Source organism: Xenopus laevis, chromosome 4S (assembly GCF_017654675.1).
Source record: "Xenopus laevis strain J_2021 chromosome 4S, Xenopus_laevis_v10.1, whole genome shotgun sequence".
NCBI classification, from domain to species: domain Eukaryota; kingdom Metazoa; phylum Chordata; class Amphibia; order Anura; family Pipidae; genus Xenopus; species Xenopus laevis.
In genome coordinates, this window is record NC_054378.1 from 105,700,349 (window position 1) to 105,724,910 (window position 24,562).

General features: G+C 42.4%; 1 protein-coding gene across 1 annotated transcript in view; it reads left to right on the forward strand.

Moving 5' to 3' along the window:
* Positions 1-1,980: 1,980 nt before the first annotated feature.
* Positions 1,981-24,562, forward strand: part of slc38a3.S (solute carrier family 38 member 3 S homeolog) — a 46,814-nt gene continuing 24,232 nt past the window's right edge. Inside the window, exon 1 of the mRNA XM_018261307.2 lies at positions 1,981-2,232. The gene's annotated coding sequence lies outside the window, so the exon portion shown is untranslated. The remainder of the gene's footprint in view (positions 2,233-24,562) is intronic.

The window sequence follows — 24,562 nt, forward strand, 5'->3', positions numbered from 1 at the left end:
GTAAGTGACAGCAACACAGAGCATGTGCAGTGAATCAGCAGAATAGAAGAACTACTGGGGCATCTTTGGAGACACAGATCTTTATGGCTAAAGGGCTGTGGTTGCCTTGGGCTGGTACAGAAGCCCAAAACATAATGTACAACATTTCTAGCCTAATTATTTAGTTAAGCTTTTATTCTCATTTAACATACATGGTACTCCACTGGGGTAGATAATGATAAATAATGTTTGCTGTGTAAATGTGTTGGCACATTACACTTGCTATGTGTTCTAGGGCATTAGACATGAATCTGATCATTTTATTTATACTGCTGTGGGTTCTGTGATGTATGGAATTGGCACTGTATTTATATTATGATGTGTTCTTTGGTATGATTCGTGAAACTGGTAATACATTTATCCTGCATGTTATTTTGCCTAAAGAGCGCAGTCACTTGGACATACTGACTGGGCAATGAGGGCATACTACAATCTGGAAGAGAGACTGTGAACCCCATTAGTGTGAACCTCTTATTCATTCCAATTTGTCTCTCATGTATCTCCCTCACTTTAGCCCCAACTTCTCCCTCATGCATGACTCCTTCATTTGTTTAGTGCCAACTTCTCCTTCATGTACCTCCTCACTTTAGCCCTAACTTCTCCCTCATGTAACCCCAATTTCTACTTCATATATCCCCCTAACTTTGTCCCCAGCTTCTCCCTCATGTATCCGCTTCACTTTAGCCCCAATCTCTCCTTCATGTATCCCCTACAGTTTAGCCCATATTTATCCTCGTGTAACTCTAATTTCTACCTCATATATCTCCCTCACTTTCTCCCTCATTTAACCCCCTCACTTTAGCCCCAACTTCTCCCTCATGTATCCCCTTCACTTTAGCCCCAATTTCTCCTTCATGTATCTCCAACAGTTTAGCCCATATTTCTCCCTCTTGTATCCCCTTTATTTATCCCATATTTCTCCCTCATGTAAACCCCTCACTTTAGCCCATATTTCTACCTCACATAAACCCCTCACTTTAGCCCCAACTTCTCCGTAATGTAAATCCCTCACTTTAGTCCATATCTCTCCCTCATGTATCCCCCTTACTTTAGCCCCAACTTCTCCCTCGTGTAACCCTTTCACTTTAGCCCATATTTCTCAATCATGTAACCCCACACTATAGCCCCAACTTTTCCCTCATGTAACTCCTTCACTTTATCCCATATTTCTCCCTCATGTAAACCCCTCACTTTAGCCCATATTTCTACCTCACATAAACTCCACACTTTAGCCCCAACTTCTTCTTAATGTAAACCCCACACTTTAGTCCATATCTCTCCCTCATGTATCCCCTTCACTTTAGCCCCAATTTCTCCTTCATGTATCTCCAACAATTTAGCCCATATTTCTCCCTCTTGTATCCCCTTTATTTATCCCATATTTCTCCCTCATGTAAACCCCTCACTTTAGCCCATATTTCTACCTCACATAAACCCCTCAATATAGCCCCAACTTCTCCTTAATGTAAACCCCTCACTTTAGCCCATCTCTCCCTCATGTATCCCCCCCACTTTAGCCCCAACTTCTCCCTCATGTCTCCCTTTAACTTTAGCCCATATTTCTCCCTCATCTAAACCCCTCACTTTAGCTCATATTTCTACCTCACATAAACCCCTCACTTTAGCCCATCTCTCCCTCATGTATCCCCCCCCCACTTTAGCCCCAACTTTTCCCTCATGTATCCCTTTAACTGTAGCCCATATTTCTCCCTCATCTAAACCCCTCACTTTAGCTCATATTTCTACCTCACATAAACCCCTCACTTTAGCCCCAACTTCTCCCTCATGCGTCCCCCTCAGTTCAGCTTCTCCCTCATGTATGGCTGAGTGGCTCTCACTTTAGCTGAACCCCCTGTTCTGGGTCTGTGACCTCCCCCTTCACCGCGTCACCCTCTGGGAGGGAGGGACCAGTATCAGAGACCTTTTTTAAGAGCTCAGACTTTCCAAGCCGATAGATTATGAGAAGGAGAGAGTCCGTATCAGGGAGAGAAGAAAGGCAAGCAGCAGTGGCACCGTGTATGCTGCCGGATCATTAAAGTCAGTGGCAGCTTTACTCACCCGTCTCTCATCCACTTGCCCTAAGTTGGCACCACGTGTGCTGCTGCCTGCGCGCTGCTGTGTGTGACCCTGCGAGTGCTCGGTGCCCGGCCGCGTGTGAAGCTCTGCGCCCAGGATCCCCCCCCACACACACAAGTAAGTCCAGAGCCATGTGCTTCATTCCGCTCCCTCGTGTGCCCGGGGCTCCTACAGAAGTGCCAACAAGTATTGCCTCTCCCTGATCATTGCAGCTGTACTCCCGAGTGTGCGAGCACACAGCTAGCACTCTACTTACTATGGGCTACAACTGTGAGCTCTGGAGTGGATATTGTGTGTTCTTTCAACTGCTGTGTGTGTGTGCTTATGTGAGCAGCTGATCAGGATATAGAATACTCTAGTTACAGTACACACAATGAATTATTAAAAGGAGGGACAATACAGTATGTACAGTATATAATACAGTATATAGAAAATACACTCTGTATAACAGCACTTTGCCAACTTCACTTTCCATAAAGAGAATGTAGATCCTGTGGATCAGATTGTATAGACCGGTTTCTTTATGACAGTTTGGGACCTGCCGTGTAGATTGCAAGCTCTGTTGGGCAGGGTCCTCCTTACCTCTTGTGTTGGTTATCGGTGTGTATGTTTGATGTATACACCCATCTATTGTACATTTGCCCCTTTATGAATATGTGTTAATAATAATAACAACAACAACTAGAGGGTCCTGTGTTTCATGCACCGGCCAATAGTTCCTTTCGGTGGGTCCCTGTTTGGGTTTTGCCAGGGCTCTTATTAAATCCTATTCATTTGTCCGTGTGCAACACTGTCTTGTGAACAGATGCGGCTAAATCTTTGAGTTGGGATTGTTGACCAGTACGAGAGATTGTGTCTTTTTGCACCATTGATTTTATCCATGCATTGGAAATAATTCCAACCTCAGAAATTGTGGGATCTCTGGGTTCCCTAGGATTTAACTTGCATTATACAGCAGCAATGTCAATGCAAAGGTTCTGTGCTGCTGGCAGAGTCCAACGGGCGCTGTCTGGCTAAGGCTACAAGAAGTTTACCAACTGGGTGTAAAGCTGGCCACGTATATACTGATAAAATCTTCCCTACGTGTATATTGACTGCATGATCCTTACCTGTATGTATTGCATTAAAGGAGACCTCCAGCAAGATACTCTTATTTGCGTAATGAATGAAAATCTCAATCTAAGCAACATCCTCGTTGACATTAATTAGAAATATTAAGCTGTTTGTAACATTCTTTGTAAATGTAATTGCAAATGCAAGCAGTATCAGTGTTGTTCTTTTCTGTTCTCGGTTGTCTGTTCTCTGGTTTCTCTGTAGCAGCAGCCTGGCTTCTGCTACATTATTTCATGAGTCAGATCCATCAGTGCAGACAGTAGAAACAGCCATTACAGTAGCAGTTACATTCATAAATAACTTTAAAGCCATCTTAATTGTGCAAATTGGACAGTTCGAATTTCATTGTGACTGTATATTGGATGACATACCTCTTTAAATGTGTAAGTATGTATTTAACGTATCCCCGCCCACTGCATTTTTATTTTTTTATTTGCTGATCTGCTAAGCTGACTTTATAGGAAATCAGTGGGGAGGCAGGAAAGATATTTAACCATTACAGCTATGTACTATGGGACGCTGAACCTTTTTTTAATGACAGATACAGTCGCACGTCGGCTTTTCCTTTTCTTGCCAATCCATTTTTATTTGCTACAGATTAAAAAAAAAAAAAGAGTGGCTGTCATGCAAGGAATGCGTAGGGCAATAGTCACACAAATTAATCCAACAGAGATTAAGAAAGTAGGGGCCGTGCCAAGGTTTTCATCTACTTTCATATCTGTATTACTTTATAGCTGGTATTATTAGTAAGGGATTCCACAAGTGAATGTAAATGTATCAGGATTCTGGTACACATTACAGTGTAAATACATGTCCTGTATATGCTGAATTGAATATTTAAATTATTATTAATTTATAAGGCAGTCCTTTAGTAGTGGCCCCTAGTTGTAAGGGGATGCTGGGAGTTGTAGTTCAGGATTACTTTATACATGCTACATCACACTGTGGTCCACAAGGATGAATGTGTGAGGTTTAATACAGATTCTTTGCAACTACATAAACTGATACCCCCCCCAAAGAGCAGAGAGACAGTCGCCCCTACTTGCAGGAGCCTTGTGCTAAGTCTGTACATTGCCTCATAGCTCAGCCTTGTTTTTCCCTTATGTAATTATTAAGTTACTCTTTATTGCCATGCTCTGTGCCTAAGTTCTTTTGAGAGGCCAAAATAAGAGCTTCATTGGGTAAAAAAAAAGAGGGTGGCGTACTGACAGTTAAGGTGGTCATACATGAGCAGATCTGCTTGTTTTGTGAGGTCGCCAAATGAGCGGATCTTGCCCACAAAATGCCCACCTTGAGTGGATGATATCGGACTGATCGGATCACAATGGCGGGATGCAGGAGGTTGGTGCAAGGACCTCATCAACCTGCCCAATCGAAATCTATAAGCTTAAGAGTAGATTACCTTAAGGTAGCCATGGACGCACCGTTATTATTGTACTAAACAAATTTTCGTACAATATTCGGTGCGAATATTGTGGGAAACGAGCCAACCAATACCGGCAGAAGACTTGGATATTGGTCGTCTTGTTGATCGGGCTGGCCAGAAAATTTTGATTGGGTGCACCTGAACATCAGTCATTGTTAGTGCTGAATCGTCAGATAACGGTAGAATTCTATTATTTCTACCTGTATATCTGACGATTCAGCTCTACATGTGTGTATTGAAATGAACAATCGTCCTTGGAATTGTAATGTCTATGGCCACCTTTAGCCTCTTAACTGCAACATATCAATAATTAGCATTTATTTTCTCTCTGATTGAGCAGCAAAGGATTCCTGGCCTGCACAAGGTGTGGCCTTATCCTAACAATTTTTTTTTCTAGCAAGGATTGCTGTGGACCTCCTGTTGAAAGGTGGCCAGATATATGGTGAACGTGGTCATTCTTTACTAAATCAGAAGATTGGAGATTAAACAACCACTTTGTTAATTTGGCTAAGATGCCACTAACTGATATAGACCTTCAGCCCTGGGCCAATGATTAGATCACAATGGGGGCAGGTCTCATGGCCAGACGTTCTCCAAACGTCTGGCCATGAGACCTGTCCCCAGTAGATGCCACTTGACTGGTCTCAATTGTGATCTAATCATTGGCCCAGGGGCTGATGTTCTGTATCATTTAGTGGCATCTTGGCCAAATGAGCAGATTGTTATATATATTTGTTGAGATTTAAGGTGATCATATCCAGGCCATCCTTTAAATAAATGAGACCAATTAGCCTGTTGGCCAAGTAGATAGATATTGTGTGACGTGGCACACTATTTTTAGGTTTGTTTGGAACAGTGGCCTAAAGAACTAGTAATAGCAAAAAATGAAAGTGTTTTAAAGGAATACCATTATAAAGTACTGTTGCCCTGCACTGGTAAAACTGGTGTGCTTGCTTGCCCTGGGGGTCAGCTATTCAAGCACGGGATACACAATAGAGAACAGATAAGTTCTGAAGAATCTCATTATATACTACAGAGCCTATCTGCTGCTATGTTTCCTGTGCCTTTTCCACTTTTTCAGCTTTGAATGGCTGCCACCAAAGTTACACAGTAGCTTGTGTATATAAACTATGGTAGAGTTTTACCAGTGCAGGGCAACAGTATATAATATTTTCATTACTTTAAAAGACTTTATTTTTTGGTTTTACTGTTCCTTTAAATGATCATCATATTGAAAATGATTGAACTGAACGAATTAACTCCCACTTCACCATCTGCCGATATATCAAGCACCCGCCACTAAGGGGCATCAGCACATGTCCGCTTTTGTTTTGGAAGCTCACCCTTGATCTGTGATGACATTCCGCCACTGGATAATCCAAGTCATCGCTATTGTTATTGTTTTTTTCTGCTTGAAGTAGTTGTTTGTCTCATAATTAATGAACAACCTGCTACTCTAGTAAAAGCTACTGTTTAGCTAACCAAATAACCAAGTTCTTGCTTGTCATACCACTCACCCCATCCTAAATGGTCACTGATAACTTTTAGTGCATCTTTTTTTTCATTACTCTAACCCTAATTTCTACATTTTATTTCAAATTTTCTAGTGAAAAAAGAGTAACAACTTCCGCATCAGTTAGAGTCCTGAATGGGGGTTTGTCTGGCAATTTAACCTCTGGAATTTGGCTGATTAGACTACAGTGGTTTTGCTGGTTGAAAGGTGCAAATAGGAAACAATTGGGCAGGTCAGATTGAAGTTGAGTAGCAACTTCTATAAGTTCTAAAGCAGTCAGCAGTCATGTGTATGATATTACCAAAAATGAAGTAGTGGAATTCACAGATCAAGTATGGAGCCTTTTTTATTTGTCCAGAGCCCATGTGACGGTAATTATGTCATGGGATTCCATGAATATCGGATCTGATCCTCCAGCCTGTCTAGGCAGTTCCCTTGTGACTCCAAGCAGTATAAAGATGATGGGGTGACTGCACTTTTCTTGTGATTATCTGCGGTCACTTGTCATTCATTTCTATTGACCAAAGAGTTAGATCAGTGCTGCCATGTAGCTGGAACTTGTTATACTTTTAGGCATGTGGTTTCCAAATTGTGAGTCTGACTCCACAGGGTCTAGCCTTCATACCAATTAGGGAACGATTTGGGGTGGATGCCTCTTTGCTTTTCCAGATACACCTAAAATCTCAACTTGAAGATCAGTTAGAATAAGATATGGGGTGAAAACATATTTGCTGTCCTTGTTCTTGGAACCAAATACACCAATGTTGTCCTGCATGTAACCATGTTATAACCCCCTAAATAAAGGTTAGACCTACTAGGAGGGCTTAAGCTGATAAGGTCCACCAACTACTGCCTTTTGCTTTGGTCACTGATCACCTCATAGAGAGCTTAGTTCTTAGGAAAAAAAACCCCCAGTATATGTGTGTGTATTAGCAACCCCCTTTCCTGGTATTACTGTACATATCTATACTGAATTCATAAAAGGTATTATTACCCCTGGTGGGTGGAGTAATATTAATCCCGCTGCAAAGGGGTTCTGTTAATTTTGCTGTACAGGGGGAGGTTTATGTTGAAGGCCTTTGAACTGTGTAATTTATTTTAAATCCAAATCCATAGGAATTGCTAAACCAGAACAGTATGCGACTCCTGCAGAGGTGGACGGGGCTCTGATTGGTTCCCAGTGGACTGTAGTTTTCTTTGTATAGCGCCACTATAAAATCCAAAGTTCAGTGCAAAAGAAAAGAGTATTTGTATATTCGATAAGTGCATGGAATCTGCCAGATCATGATTTTATTTATATATATATATATATATATATATATATATATATATATATATATATATATATATATATATATATATATATATATATATATATATATATATATATATATATATATATATATATATATATATATATATATATATATATATATTTTGACAGCTGTTTGGGTGGGTTTTGCACTGCCCCCCCTACAGTCCATGACACATGCTGAGCTATGGGAAGCATCTCCTCCTCTCCAGGGGAATAAATGCTGATCTCTCTTGTTCTATAGGGATGTGTTCCTTTTAGAATCAGAATAGTATTCAATATTATTTCAAGATCATTAGAACTGACCCTGACACGGCAAAGGCAATACTTATGGTACCTAAGGCTCCAGCATAAATAGGACTTTATTTTATGTATGGGGCTATCATCTGTTTATATGCAGTGGGGCGCAAGTTAAATATACAGAAGAGAGGGTGATACATTAAAAAATAAATATTGCTCAAGGAAAGTCCTACAATTCTGTCTGTGAAGGAATGATGGGCCTTAACCCTTAAATAAATGAAATGATTTGCTTAGTGGGCTGTAGGTTAGCGGGAGATTATCTAATGCATATGCTCATTATTATTGCCCACAAAAAGCATTAACTAGAGTCAAATTCAGATTAAGCTTTACTTCTAAACAGGTATGGGGCCTGTTATCCAGAATGCTCGAGACCTGGGCTTTTCCGGATAACGGATCTTACAGTAATTTGGATCTTCATACCTCAAGTCTACCAGAAAATCATGTAAAAATAAAACAAACCCAATAGGCTGGTTCGACTTTCAACAAGGATTAATTAGACCCTGGTTTGGAACAAATACAAGGTACTGTTTTATAACTATAGAGAAAAATTAATTAATTCATTCAAATGTTGATGATTTCTGGATAACAGGTTTCCGAATAACGGATCCCATACCTGTACAAACATATGATTTCTGCCAATGGCACTACCTGGCACTGTATTGGCACACAAATGATGGCATATGTAGGTCATCGGCAAGTAGCAGATTATGCTGCTAGCTCTACAGTCACTTTGTGACATAAACAAATGTGCTTTTGGTATGGAATGGGCCTCTTATGGTTCTTCACATACGCCATGAGCTAAGTTGTAATTTAGCCTAAAAAGCTGTGACCTTGTATTTGTTTAAAATATCTCAGTGTGGCCAGGGGAAAGATTAGACCCTTGAAGCAACTATCTCATTTGCTGAGAAGGTGCCTCTAAAGCCATTTAGAATTCTAGCCCCTTGTCCTGGATCCATCCTCCCAGTGATTTACTGCTTATATATATTTGCTTTGGGTGTCAGCAGGTGCTGCCCTTGCCTTCCTTCTGTAGATCCCTCCTGCTCACCGCCATTAGCACTATGGGGTAGCTTTGACTGGTGTCTCATCAAACAAGCAATGACTTGCATATAGGGGAAAGGGTCCTCTGTATGACTCTAGTGATCCACAACCAGTGGCTCATTAGCAACATGTTGCTCACCAACATCTTGGATGTTGCTCCCAGTGGCCTCAAAGCAGGTGCTTATTTTTTAATTTCTGGCTTGGAGGCAAGTTTTGGTTGTATAAAAACAAGATCTACTGCTAAACAGAACCTCCTGTTGGCTGCCAGTCCACATAGGGGCTACCAAATATCCAATCACATCCCATATTTGGCACCCCCAGGAATTTTTTTCATGCTTGTGTTGCTCCCCAACTTTCTTTCCATTTGAATGTGGCTCACAGGTATAAAAGGTTGAGGACCCCTGCTCTAGACTAACAGTGGCCATACGTATACTGAACCATATGATATCTGAATGATTGTCCCAAGGGCTGAACAGATGGATACTGTACAAGTAGACATACACATCTATGGATACTTTTCTATCTTTTTTTCTGTTCAGGGCAACTGCTGTTCCTGTAGGCCAGTGGTCCCCAATGTTTTTTGCACCATGGACCAGTTTCAAGCAAGACAATTTTTACGAGGACCGGTGGGAGGATGTAGATTTGTGGGTGCATTTCAGGCTTATCAAAAAAACTGTCCAAACAGTATTTTGGTCCGTCGCGATCAGTGGAAAGCTTCATGGGCTTCACAAAACTGTTGTCATGACAATGGTGCATCATTGACATGGGATTGCAGGTAAATAGGGCCTTTTTAATTGTTTTTGTAACTATTATAGACTGCAACTGGAACCAGAGGTCAGCCCTGTTTGGTACAGCCCGAGGTCCACGGCCCAGTGGTTGGGGATCCCTGCTTTAGGCTGATCAACGATAATACTTGATTTACAAGGGCCAGAAATGCCCATAAGGTTGGGCAGTATGGTTGAAACTGTCCAAAACAATCGTAGCTGCAATCCAGTTACTATGGACAAACAGTTACTCTGTTCTTATTATATAGCTTCAAATTCAAGGAGGAAAACATTAATATTAAAGCAACACTGCACAATGACCTGACAAGAGAAAGTTCTACTGCAACATCTCATAACTGATTTATATTTGCATTATTCTTGCAGTTTAGTAGAAAACAGAAAATGGCCAATAATATCAAGGCCTAAGGTGAACAACGTCTTTCATTTTGGCAGGGATTATCTAAGGTGTGTATCATAATAAACGTGTCATGGTTTATAGCCTCACAAGTTTCAAACGTTCCTTTGTCACACACAGTAGCAGTTTCTGACATGTATATAACTGGTTACTCATTATAAGGATTCACACCATTTATTACGCCTACCTCCATAAACAGTATATAGGAATATAGAAGTTGAGAACAGATATGTAACATGAATTCTATTCAGTCTTTGTCAGTCAGTGGGACGAGACTTGTTCTGGTTTATTCTACCCTAACCCATACCACTGTAAAGTCATCTCATGTACTACAGGCTGTCCTATCAGGCAAGTTTGATACCGTCTTACAGGGCAGGAGACTCCACACTTATAATGGGGGTATCCAGCTTGTGGCCCTCCAAATGGCGGTTTTTGGGGTTATAATTCTTTATCATCTGTAGGAGCACAGGCGTGACATTTTTGTCTGAGGTACATGACAGGCAAGGAGAAATGTGAAAATATATAGTGTGTGCCATAGACACACACTAAAGCTGGCCATGGACCGTGTGTCGACCATGGCAATCGGTCGTTTAGTCGATCAGACAGTCGATCTGTTGGCGAATGATTATATAATACACAAAAGCCATGAATATCCTGTAAATTATATCCTTATAAACGGTGAGTAGTGATGTCATCAGTTATAAACGGTGAGTAGTGATGTCATTTCTGTCACATGACTCACTAAATTTTGTGTATTATAATAAATAAAGTACCCCCAGTTGTAAAATATGAGGATATTAGAAGTTACCTCGGAGTTCCATGACCTGTATAAAAACACTCGGCCTTCGGCCTCGTGTTTTTATATGGTCATGAAACTCCTCGGTAACTAATAATATCCTTATATTTTACAAGAGGGGGTACTTTATTCACTATATATCTGACAATATCTATAGATGACTGTCACTTCTATTTTTCAGACATAACTTTCGTACAATTGCTGTCATGGCCACAACATCATCTGATTAGTGATGGGGATTCAGACCCATTTCGCTTCACCAAAAATTCGCTAAAATGCATTGAAGTCTATGTGCATCCATTTTTTTTTCGTTGCGTGCTAATTTTATTCACCCATTAACGTCTATGGTCGGTGAAACTCGGCAAAAAAAAACGCTCATCGATACATCTGATTTATTCTTTTACTACTTATTTCATCTGAATGGTTAGTGGCAGGTTGGAAGCTTGCAATGTAACATCGTTCATTGAATACACGACTAAAATCTGCACATCTATGGTTAGCTTTAGAAGGGTTGCAGGGCTAGAAGTAGGGATAGGCAGCAGAGGTACCTACACACAACAGTGTTTCATGGCCATCTCTGGAGATAATTCAGGCAAAGAACCTGTCTAAAAATGTTGTGCAAGTAAGTTTGTGTCATTATGGGCACCACATTTCGATGACATGGGCATTCACTTACATGCCATTTGCACGTGGTATAACCTATACAGACACAGCATTTAATGAGAACCATCGATTATAGGCCTGGTCTGCAGTTGTTAAATTAAGATATCCCTTAGCCTAGAGTGCTGCACACTGGTCTTGCCCCATGAAGTATTAAGGAAATATTGCTGCTAGACACTACAGTAACAAGGCATAAACAGCGTCTGTCACTGACTTTTGGAAATGAGGACCATCATTTTTAGTGACTTATTGACCAATCCGATTGCCCATCTTGTTCCCTATTGTACCTGCTGAAGATTCTGAAAGTGCTTTTTAGCTTCAGCGGAGCAGGACATGTGCTCTTTTTTAACTTTATTTCCAGCATTAGGCTGTTGTGCATTTGCCAGCTGGCGTCCGGTCCAGCACAAGCTTCTCTGTACAGGTAGTTCTGCTGCTCAGTTTCTCTAATCCCATCAGTCCTGGTTCTTATAACAGGTGGGCTGGAACAGATCTGTCGACGGGTACCTGTGCCATTTGTGGAAAATTTTAATGTATTGCTGTTAAGGCTGAACTCAGCGCTCCCTGTATGACTGGTTTGTTAAGAACGTGGGAGTTTCTCTTATGGCCAGCCTGCCCTGTATTAGCAGTACCTGGTGCAAACCAGATTTTGTGCTGAAACATTTATTATGTAAAGTAAGACTGTGTAACCTGTGGCCCTACAGCGGTCTGAGAGATGTGGTACCTGTGCTTCAGATCAGGTAGCACTATTAATATTAAGATTGGGCTCATGGATGACTGCAAGCACAGTTGCGTTCCCACATATATACTAGCAGACAGTTGTGCATAAAATCTCTTTCATGAAAGGAACTTGCATCAAAATTAACTCCTTGCACTTCAGTATAGTTGACAGGCCTGGATTTGTGGCAAGGCCACAAAGAACCGGGCCTAGGTGAGGAAAATTTCAGGAGCGGCATGCCACCCAGCCACATTATAAGGAGCTCCCCACCGATCTGGCTTGCACAAGCAGGAGGAAGGCGGTGCCTGCCAAAGCTGGCAGATTCTTGGACCTGGTGGCCTAGAGGCGTCAAATAAGGAAGTGGGGGCCTGATAGCTGCGCTTGCTTCCGCTGCCTCCCTTCTGCCATCTGTTTTGAATTGGGTGCAACACCCGTTGACACAAGGGAACCCTGGAGCTCCCGCCACATCCATACCATGTGGGAGCTTCAGCGTTCCTTTAGCACTTGTTGTGTGTCTTGTCAAAATGCGAATGCAGTTGTATTAATTACATTAATTGTGCATCAGCTACAATTACTGGAATTCTAGGGTAAAACACTGCATTGTGGATAAATAAATCAGAAAAGTACACTATGCACACTGCGGATACAGCTTTGAAAGACCCCAAAGGTTTTTCTGCCCTGCTCCCCACTACCCCTCACTCTAGTGATGTGTGGGCCGACCCAATACCCTCGGGTTTACCCGCGGGTCGCGCGGGTTCGGCCCAACCTCGCACTCCTCTTTGGGTGCGGGTTGAGCTCTTCTCCTGCTCTCCCCACCCGCAACGTTGCAGTGCCGGCTTCCGACTTCTGGGTTCTTCTTTTATAGCAGCTGCGTCTGCTTTCCCCACCTCTTTTGTGACATCATTGGCGGTTCACACGGGTCTATAAAAGGAAGCCAGCAGGCGGTGCGGGCCGGAAAAAAACCGACCTGTACATCAAAACTCAGCTTCTGATATCTCCCAGACCACCTTTGACTTTGGAGTTGGGCAACCGTCTCACACTCAACGTTCCTCGAGTGTGTTCTCTTTAATGCAAATATTGTGATACAATCTGTGCTCTCCCTACGGAACGAGGCTTCACTGGTGAAAGCAGCGGGATGTTCTGCTCCCTGTGGCCTGGGCTCCTTGCCATAAAGTTTGCACGTGTTCAATGCGCTGCACAATGTAGTGTCATGCTGTGTCACCACTCTCGGCAACCAGAGACAGGAATATTAATGTGTCACGGGACATTCTGAACATGGCAGGAGATACCAATGTGTGCTTTATAAGTTAAAGGCCACTTTTGCCCCATGTGAAAGAGTATTTTGTAATTCTTTAAAATTTCTAAAGTTTTTAAGTCTTCGTTTGAAACCCGTCTGCAGCTTTGCTGCTCTACAGTAGTCTGACGTCAGGACATTCTGAGCAGCTTCCTTTTCTGTAGAACAGGGGGTAACATGGGGCACAGGCAGAGTCGATACCTGTATAGTCAGCAAACACCTCTGTGACTCCTAATATACTTGAGGTTCATTTGAATAATTTGCTGCACATCTAGAAGACAGGGACCTGAATGAATTTAAAGGAATTGTTCAGCATAAAAATAAAAACTAGGTAAATAGATAGGCTGTGCAAAATAAAAAAAATCTAATATAGTTAGTTAGCTAAAAATGTAATGTATAAAGGCTGGAGTGACTGGATGTCTAACATAATAGCCAAAACCAAACTTCCTGCTTTGCAGCTCTCTTGGTTTCCACTGATTGGTTACCAGGCAGTAACCAATCAGTGATGTGAGGGGGGCCAGATGGGTCATAACTGTTGCTTTTGAATGTGAGCTGAATGCTGAGGATCAATTGCAAACTCACTGAACAGTTAAATCCCATGTGGCCTCCCTTCAAGTCGCTGACTAACTCAGAGTTAGAGAGCTGAAAAGCAGGAAGTAGTGTTCTGGCTATTATGTTAGACATCTAGTCACTCCAGCCTTTATACATTAAGTTTTCGTCTAACTAACTATATTAGAAACATTTTTTGCACAGCTACCCAGTTTTTATTTTTAAACTAAACTTTTCCTTTAAATGCTGAAGTGTGATCTTAGTTCTGTGTTCTATACATGCTGGACCCCATGCTGCTCTGTGTTTTATAAATGTTGTACCCCAAAGGTGCAGGCAATGTACAGTATAAGCAAACGGTACTTATCCCAGAGCCTGGGGTAGGTGTGTAGTACTGGGAAATTTGTGCGCAGTATTCTAGCCTCAAACTGATTTTTAAAGAATACACCCCGCTCTCCAGCCCGATGTGATGAATGGGGTATAGAAGAGATTCTGTGAAGGGTTCCCATCATTTTTTTATAGGCCCAGTCTCTGTTACTAGAAATCACCACTCCTTTATGGAAAAAGCCAAGTATTCCCATAAACAGTGGGAACATTATAGCACGAGAAGCATTAACTCCATCCGCCTTGATCCCTGTGCACTAACACGTAGTACTGATAATTGCCATTTAAAGGAACAGTTCAGTGTGAAAATAAAAACTGTGTAAATAAATAGGCTGTGCAAAATAAAAAATGTTTCTAATATAGTTAGTTTGCCAAAAATGTAATGTACAAAGGCTGGAGTGAACAGATGTCTAATAAAACAGCCAGAATCCAACTTCCTGCTTTTCAGCTCTATAACTCTGAGTTAGTCAGCGACTTGAAGGGGGGCCACATGGTACATTTCTGTTCAGTGAGTTTGCAATTGATCCTCAGCATTCAGCTCAGATTCAAAAGCAACAGATATGACCCATGTGGCCCCCCCTCAAGTCTCTGATTGATTACTGCCTGGTAGCCAGGGTAACCAGTCAGTGTAAACCAAGAGAGCTGAAAAGCAGGAAGTAGTGTTCTGACTGACATGTTATACATCAAATCACTCCAGCCTTTATACATTACATTTATGGCTAATTAACTATATTAGAAACACTTTTTATTTTGCACAGCCTATCTATTTACCCAGTTTTTATTTTTACACTGAACAATTCCTTTAATGCATTCTTTGGATTAGTTGTGGATACCTGACCAAAAGCAGGCTCAACGTTCATGGGCTTTAAGGGTCAGGCCACACTGGGCGTTTTGGGGAGATTTGGTCGACTGGCGACTAATCGCCTCGTCTTTGCGGCGACCAATCTCTCCAAAGGCCTTCCCTTACTCTGCACCGCTAAAATGAAAAAACGCCAGCGCTAATCACACGTGGTGATTCGTTTTTCAAAGTCGCCCGGTTCCTTTGGGGAGATTGGTCGCCGAAAAGACGAGGCGATTAGTCGCCAGGCGACCAAATCTCCCCAAAACGCCCAGTGTGGCCTTACCCTTAGGCACAGGAATGATAAAATACTTATTTGTTCATAAGTGCACATAGTATAAAGTCTAGAGGAAGCTGTGGACCATAAAGGTAACTTGTAGGGTCACATGCAAACCACAGCCCTCCCCCCCAAGACAGACAACCCTCCTGTAAAGAAATCAAACAGCTTTTTGGCAGGGCAGGTAAATGAGTTTTTTTTCATACATGACCAAGGATGACCAGATATATTTAGAAATGCATACATAGGATAGAGGCTACATACGTATATCTGCGAGCAGAACACTCCTCTAGACTCTGGTTACAATGCAACACTGTAGAGTTGGGGGGTGGAAAGGGACGTTCCAACTTGTATCCTATAAATACATAATGGGGCCAGCACTGGGCAGAGAAGCCAGCATTCCACTCCCCACCCACCTATAGCCAGGACGAGGGTTAAGCTAGGTCAGTGTGACTGTGTGGGGGCTGGGGCCCAGATTCTATCCTAAGGATATTGTGTGTCTGAGCACATGAACCTGTGTTGCTGTGTCATTGCAGGGAAATAGGAACAAATACTTTATTTTCTGCCTCTGTTCATTTAGAAATATACATTGGGGCAGATTTACTAAAGGGCAAAGTGGCCGTCGCTAGTGAAAATCTCCAGAAATCCCATCCACAGGGACATCGCCAATTTACTAACAGGCTTAGAGGACAATTCGCTAGCGAAAGAGACAGTCGCTAGCACAGTTTTGCTCCCTATCATCAGGCGAATTTTCACTCAGGCAAATGTTCGTTACTCTGCAAGTGCGAATTTTACCCCTTTCGCCAGAGTTTCCTATACCACCTAAGAGCTTTCAAACTGATAAGATGAAGCTACATCCTCCGCAGTAGTATGTCAGTGACATCATATCCATCCTGTATGCTGAAAACTAGGGATGCACTGAATCCAGGATTCGGCCTTTTTCAGCAGGATTCGGCCGAATCCTTCTGCCAGGCCGAACCGAATCTGAACCCTAATTTGCATATACAAATTAGGGGCGGGAGGAAAATCACGTGACTTTTTGTCAGAAAACAAGGAAGTAAAACATTTTTCCCCTTCCCACCCTAATTTACATATGCAAATTAGGGTGCGGATTCGGTTCGATATTCAGACGAATCTTTCACGAAGGATTCGGGGGTTCGGGCGAATCCAAAATAGTGGATTCGGTGCATCCCTATTGAAAACTCATAAAAGTTGTAAAAACACTGGTGTTTTTCCATATTTTAACGTGGGATTGTCTTTTAAAGTTGTAACTATTAACATTTAGTTAATGGCATGCCACGTTTGTTTTAGGGTGGGCTCATGTCTAGGGCATTAAAGGATCTCTTTTGATTTATTTTGCTTCCTTGGACATATGTAATAATAAGTGGCCACTTCAAGCATTTGCACCAACATCTCTAATAAAGTCATATTTAAGAGGTATATGTACCCGCCTTATTCAAATTGACCTAAGCGTAAGAGTACTAATGCATTTTCACTAGGCAGAAATGAATGTTAATGAAAGTTCTCTATGAAATGCTCGCGATCTGACGTATTGACGCTAGCGAAACTTTGCCAGAGACGCAACATTGCATTTTTGCGAATTAGCGAAGTGGTAGCGAATTTATGCCTGGCGAAGTGGCACAGAGAGATGCAAAGCCATTACAGGTGAATATTCGCCCTATAGTGAATTTGCCCGTTGCTGGAATACAAATGCTCCTGGGTTACTCAGAAGAAGCCCTTTCCACAGCACTCAACTAACTGCGTGTAAGGGAAAGCAATGCAGATGGAAGAACACCCTGAGCTAATGTTGCCAGTCAGGGAATGGGAAAATAAGTGGAATATTATATAAATAAATTATATAAGACAATGTGGAGCTTCTGCTCAGGCTTGGGCTACATTCATGGAACTCAGGCGGAGAGGCTGATCCTACCACTCAAAGAAGATGTATGTTCCCCATGCCCCAAACCCGTCTGTATGCTCCCTTCGGGCCTTAAAGTGGACCTGTCACCCAGACACAAAAATCTGTATAATAAAAGTAATTTTCAAATTAAACATGAAATCAAATTTCTATTTTTTATTAAAGTATTCATAGCTATTGTAAGCTCAATTAAACATCTCAGCTGTCAATCAAATATTGTCTGCCCCTCCTCTTTGCCCTGGGCATAGAGACGGGGCAGACAATTGCTTTCACTTTCCATTCAGCACTTCCTAGATGTCACTGCTCTCCCCACATTCCCCCATTCTCTTCACAGTTTAATTGTGTAGCCAGGACATGGGGTGGACATCAGGTCTCCCATTCTGGTGCACAAATAAGATTCTGAGATGATACAAGACTTGTCTTAATAACAGTGTCCACAAAATGGCTCCTGTCTGCTTGCTATAATTATGAATTCCCAGACTGAAGGAAACAAGATTCAAATAATTTATACAGTGTAATTAAAGTTCATTTTACTTGACTGATTGATAAACTAGGATTATGAATAATTTTTTTGGGTGACGGGTCCCCTTTAAGGTTACCAAAGACGATAAGATTTTTCTCTAGATATTTCACCAGTGGTGTAACTATAATACAACAGACTCCCTGCTGAAGTGTAATCCCCTGCACACTGTTAAGGTGGCCATAGAAGTAACAATTACAATCTTTCCAGGAAAAGATCTTTCCAAGAAAGATTATTCGTTTCAATACAGACGTGTAGAGCTGAATCATCAGATATACTGGTAGAAATAAATTAATTTTACCTGTATCTGACGATTCAGCATCAGGCCGATGTTCTGGTGCCTTCAAAGGTGCCCGATCAAAATTTTCCAGCCTGCCCAATCGACAAGCTGACTGACATCCAAGTCTTCTGTCGATATCGGTCAGCTCTTTTCCCACCATACACGAACCGAATATCGTACGAAAATCTATTTCGTACGATCAGGGTCGGACGGGGGGGGCCATAGCCCACCGGGCTGCTGTCTCAGGGCCTCCGCCCTCAGCGTACCTGTTTTTAAAGGGGCCGGAGACAGAGATCGGGGCAGCAAAGGCAGGAACCGAGTCTGAGCCGATCTTGCATATGATATCGGTGTGTCTATGGCCACTTTTAGAAAGATTGCCAGCCACTGCAAGTAATCAAATAGTGTGGACGGAGCAGAGGCTTGAGAGGAATGTGTATGTCCATGCAGCTAAGCCAGACCCCCTGAACAAACCTGTATTGCAGCTATATTTGCTTTTATTCTTCACACAAATGGAAGCAAAACATTTTGGTGTGCATAGATTCAGATACATATATGCCAACAACAAATAAAGGTTTTCTTGTAGATGCTGACGTCAGACCTTTGTGCCCTGCACGTGCGTATATCAGCTACTCCTGTGTTTAGGTGATAACAGACAGTACAGGCGGGGGTGTCAGAGTTCACTCATTTTCCTACTGGAGAAATTCATGAGTTTACCGAGTTCCAGTAAGAGGAAAAGCACTGGCAGGACACAGAGTTACAGGTGGCAAGGAGTAGTCATGCGGAGCCAGAAGCAGCTCCATGTCGGCTAGCTTTCCGGATACAAGAGGATTTTGATCTGATAAAACAGCTTCTCTGTGCAAACAGGTTTGAGAGGAGGAGAAGGTCAGTGTTGGTTCAGGGGCGCAGGGTGATAACTTTTGCAACTGGCCAGAGGCTGGAACGTGGCGTTCTCTTGACATCACCATCGGTTTTTTGCAGCTCCTTTATCAGTATGATGTCAGGTCCAGCCATAGGCTGACGCAACACTGTCTATGTGTACTCACAAAGATGCATCTGCACAATAACATCATGTGCTTAGGAAATTTCACAATAAATACAAAATGTGAAATAAGTCAAGGCGTTCAGTTCAACATCGGCCACTTTTATTGCAACGTAGGAAAAATAAAACAAATGGTATGCTTTTGATAAGGGCACCACTTCTGTTCTCTTGGAGCCAAGCTGCTTGTAAATGAAAAAGAATTCAACACTCAGCCAGTATCCAAAGGCTACGGATATGAAAAGTGACAGTGGGTTGTCGCATATCACTGCTGAAACATTATATCTTGCTGGCGTAGTTGAAGCTGAAAAGATCAGTTCAACATGTCCCGCTCATACAGTAACGAATAAAAGTTACCTCCTGCGCCACAATAAAGTCACATACACAGAATGTCCATGGATTCTGATTTAATTACCCAGGGGGGAACCCAAACGGCTTGTCTGGCCCACTTGGGCACTAGAATTTACATCATGTATGGTCACTATCTATATAGCTCCAGCCACCTACTGGGCCCGCTTACATAAAGCTAGCTGATACATCATGCACCCAGGGCACGACAGTCATCGTATTAGTATTATTACAGTTATTGATAAGGTACAAACATATTCCACAGTGCTGTATATAAGGGTACACAATAACTGAAACCCAGACAGACAGAGACAGGACATAATAAAGGCCCTTGTCGCAAAGGCTTACAGTCTAATGTACAGCTGCACTTACCCCCTTGTTCCTGGGGTCCTCAAAAGCGATAATAGCAGCTATTGAGTAAAGGTGGCTATACACAAGCAGATTAAATTAGACCAATTTGGCAGATTATCTGCCCGTGTGTGGGGACATCCGACGGGTCTCCTTGATCGATATCTGGCCAAAAATCTGCCTGATATCGATCGAGCAGGTTTGATTTTTTTTCCTTCAACGGAGGACCGCATCGGTCCTACAATCCAATGGCACCCATTTTCTTAGTATAATCCGATCGTTTGGCCCTAAGGCCAATGTTCGGTTTAACCCAATATCGTCCTGCCGTTGGTGGGCATATCGGGGAAAGATCCGCTTGTTTGTTGACCTCGCCAAACGAACAGATCTTATTGTGTATGGCCACCTTAAAGCGATACTGACACGTTCCTATAAAAATCATAGGAAGGTGTCAGTATCAAGTTTGTGCTGCACAATATTTCCCCTCAAAGCCGCCCTAAGCCCGTGAACCTTCATGAACCTGACCCTCACACTGCTAAAAGATCTACGGTGAAGCTGGGCTGGGGGCGGCGCAATCCTTCCATAGGCTAATTACGAATGAAAACAGGACTTCAGCGTATGGAAGGATCACTCCACCCCCAGCCCAGCGTCACTGAAGCAATACGGAAGATCTGTTAGTGGTGTGGTGTCAGCCAGTCTGCTGCACCAAGGTTCGCGGGGCTAGGGGCGGCTTTGAGTGGGGCTATTGCGGGTGCAGCACATACTTAATAATAAGACACTTTCCTATGATTTTTGTAGGAACGTGTCGGTATAATTTTAAGGCTAGTGACACGCAATTGGATTCAGGGAGATTTAGTCAGCTGGCGACAAATGGCCTCTTCGTCGGGCGACTAATCTCCCTGAAAAGCCTTCCTGTCGGCTAGAATCTAAATTGCCGGCAGGATGGCACTCGGAGCGCTTTCTAGAATAGAAAGAATATTGCACTATGATGTTACTAAGTGAGTATAACTGGAGAATGCAGGTAAGGTCGCTCTCATGATACTCTCCTTAGTGGCGCCTACAAGGAAAAAGTGCCCAGGGCACTAGTAGAAAGTAGAAGGTATGTTCTCCTTGTACTTTTAGTGTTTTGTCCCACTCATCTCAAAGACATACATGCAAGTTAATTGGCTCCTGATAAGCTGACTTGAGTGTGTGTGGTTTTTTTATCTTGTAAGCTCCACTGGGGCAGGGACTGATGGGTAATCTCTGCAGAATATGTTAGTGCTATATAAAGAAATATAAGATGGCACATCCATACATACAATGTTCTATACATTCTTAATATCAGAGCAAGCAAAACAAAGATGCAGTGACCCCATAATTATAGGGTCAGAATCAATGTGCTAACAAAGGGGGTGCATGTTAGTCACGCTAAGTGGAGAGGGAATGGATAACGGGAGAGGGAGACAGAAGAGCTTTGTCTGTTGTGCCAAGCCTTTCATCGGACTAAGTATGTGGAGGGGGTGAGAAGCTCACCCCATTCTTTGTATCAGTTTAGGAGCAGATTTAATCTTTAGGAGGGAAGGATGCAGAAAAAGCAAAAAAACCAATCCCAAGTATTAAGCAAACATGGCTGTAAATTGAGGAAAGGATTGGTAACGATTCTGACAGTTGTGGTACCCACAATCAGGAATAATTGCAGGGGGTCCAATAAGTTGTCCACTCAAAAATGTGTCTGCACTGGTAAATAGCGCACAGGTGGTGTCGTTGATTTGCCTACAATTAATGGGTTGTGAATTGTTTCATATCTTCATGCCAATGTTAGTAGCACCAAAAAGAGCTTTCAGGTGCTTGTGTCAGTGCAACACAAAAATGGACCCCGGGAAGGAAGACCTCCTCAAGGCACTTCCCAGGGTTTCCTTGTAAAGGGATTCAGACATTTTGGGGGAAGGCATATTTATACAAGAGTGTGTATTTGATGTAAGAACCTTCCAATTTCTGGTACTGCTCCGCCTTGATATATACCCACCCAGTCCCTGTTCTGTGCCTGGACCAAAACTCCAGCAAGGGTTTAGATGAACACTTGCCTGTTACCACTTCCCTATATCTATATTGAAAATGGCAACCGGCTTCGCTTTGTCTTTTGGGATCTTTTCTTTTGGGTGGGGGACGGGGTGGTGGAAATGTATTGTGGAGGAAATTCAAGCAGACTTTTGGAATTGATTCGGAGTGGGCAGAGGTTGGACATTGGCATCTGACTATCCTCTGGTGGGTGGATTGGTGGGTCACATGCTAAATCAACATTTCCAAATGGACTCTCAAATCAGTTTTTTTTTCCTCATGTTAGTTTTTTAGAGGTGTGCATTTTTTGTAAGAGGTTTTATATAATTTATTTAAATAAAAAAAATTCCTATATCGATATTGTACTAAATATTGAGATATACAAAGGTTGGAAAGGTACTGATAGTGTGGCCCTGGCCTATGATGTTCTCTTGCCTCATTAGAGAATTGCCATTGTACCATTCACTGCATCAACAGGCATGATGGCTCCATAACAAAATAGACATGACAGACTAATATTGCTGGCATGCAAGCCCATAGAATGACCATGCAAAAACAGAGATGATGGTGCACACTGATCTAGGTTTGGCCTATCCTCTCATGCGTCAGAAGAATGACGGTGCAATGACGTTTTAACGGTCAGTTGCCAGTTTATCTGCACCAGCCAAATGCAAGCAGTCCCTTTGTCAGCACTCTTATCCTTGTTGTTTATTGTCATCTTAGCTGGACAGTCAAGCAGCAGAGCTGCTACAGAGGAGTATAAGTCTTAAGGTGGTCATACATGGGCTGATAAAAGCTGCCGTCAGACCGAGCTGGCAGCATATTGGGCCATGTATGGGGCCAAAAATCCTGTCGGATCGCGGACCATATCTGTTCATTGATGCAGTCCTGTGATCCGACCGCCCGTACTCCTGCATTATGATCTGATCGTTGGGTCCTAGGGCCCATGATCGGATCTGTCCAATATCGCCCACTTCGAGGTGGGCATATCAGGGAGAGATCTGCTCGTTTGGCAACATTGCCAGACAACCAAATCTCTCTGTGTATGGCCACCTTTAAGGCAGCAGAGCTCAGGAGTAAGGTTTAAGGTGGCCATACACGGCCAATAAAAGCTGCTGACAGACCGAGTCGGCAGCTTATTGGGCCATGTATGGGGCCCTCCGACCGGCTTCCCTGATCGATATCTGGCCGAAAATCGAGCAGGGCTAAAAATCCCGTAGGATCGCGGACTGCATCTATTCATTGATGCATTCCCACGATCCGACCACCCATACTCCTGAATTATGATCCAATCATTGGGCCCACAATTGGATCAGTCCGATATCGCCCACCTCAAGGTAGGCATATCAGGTAGAGAACTACCCGTTTGCCAACATCGCCAAACAAGCGAATCTCTCTGTGTTCGGTCACCTTTATGAAGGCCAGACATGTTACAATTACAATCTTTCCTTTGTCCATTATATATTGGTCTCAGGAAAGATCGTTCATTTTCACTACAAACGTTAAGAGCCGAATCTTCAGATATATTGGTAAAAACAATAAAATTCTACCTCGATCTGATGATTCAGTAGTATACGTTTGCTGATGTTCTGGCGCCCGATCAAAATATTTTGACTTGGCCGATCAACGAGATGACTAATATCCAAGTCTTTTAGTGATATCAGTCATCTCCCACCATAAACCCACCATACCGAATATTGTTGTTGGTTTAATACGATAATATCTCTGTGTGTGTGTGTGGAGCCACCTTTAAAATTGATGTTCAGTTCTATGTTTTCATGTATTTTAATTGATCTAGAGATAATTGTATACTCAGTGCTATACTGTATGTCAAACTTGTTCCATGGTTAATTGTCGCTGTGTGGCATTAACATTTTAGAACTTATATTATTAGTATTTTTGGTTTAATGATGTGTAGTATCACTGACCAGTGAGTGGCGGCGGGCCTGAGTGTCATCAGCTCTATCCCGACCCCTTTTCCCAAAGGTTGAAACTTCTTGCTGCCTTTAGGTGTGTGCCTGCATGGCAGGACAGGTATTGGTTTATAACCAATCTCAACAGGAATCAAAGCTTTTTTACCTAGAAGCTTCTTACCTACCTACTTCAGCAGCGATGGCAGAGATTGTTCTGTTTGCACTTCCCAAAACATTCTTTTCATGATTTATGACTGTTCACAGGTTTAGTTGATTGTGTAAAGTACACGCCCAAGGGCCGGGATAAAGTACAACTCTTTGGTTCTTTAGTTAAATAAATGCTGTGGGTAATAAACACATTATTATTCCTACAATGTGATACAGTACATATTGATAAACAACGTATATCTCTTTAGTAAAACTAAATAAAAGATACACTGAAGTGTTAGAGCAGGTAAATGTGTTGAGACTTAAAGGTAGAGGTAAAGCATTAATTAAAACAAAACTAGCAACCCAAATAAACCATCCAAAGCCGGAATTGCAAGAAATGCTTTCATGTTTCATGTTGTGTCCTACACATTGTACAGTCAGCAGATAGGAGAAGCACAGAGGACATAAAGGTAAATCGTCTTTAACTTTATTCTTTAACTACAAAT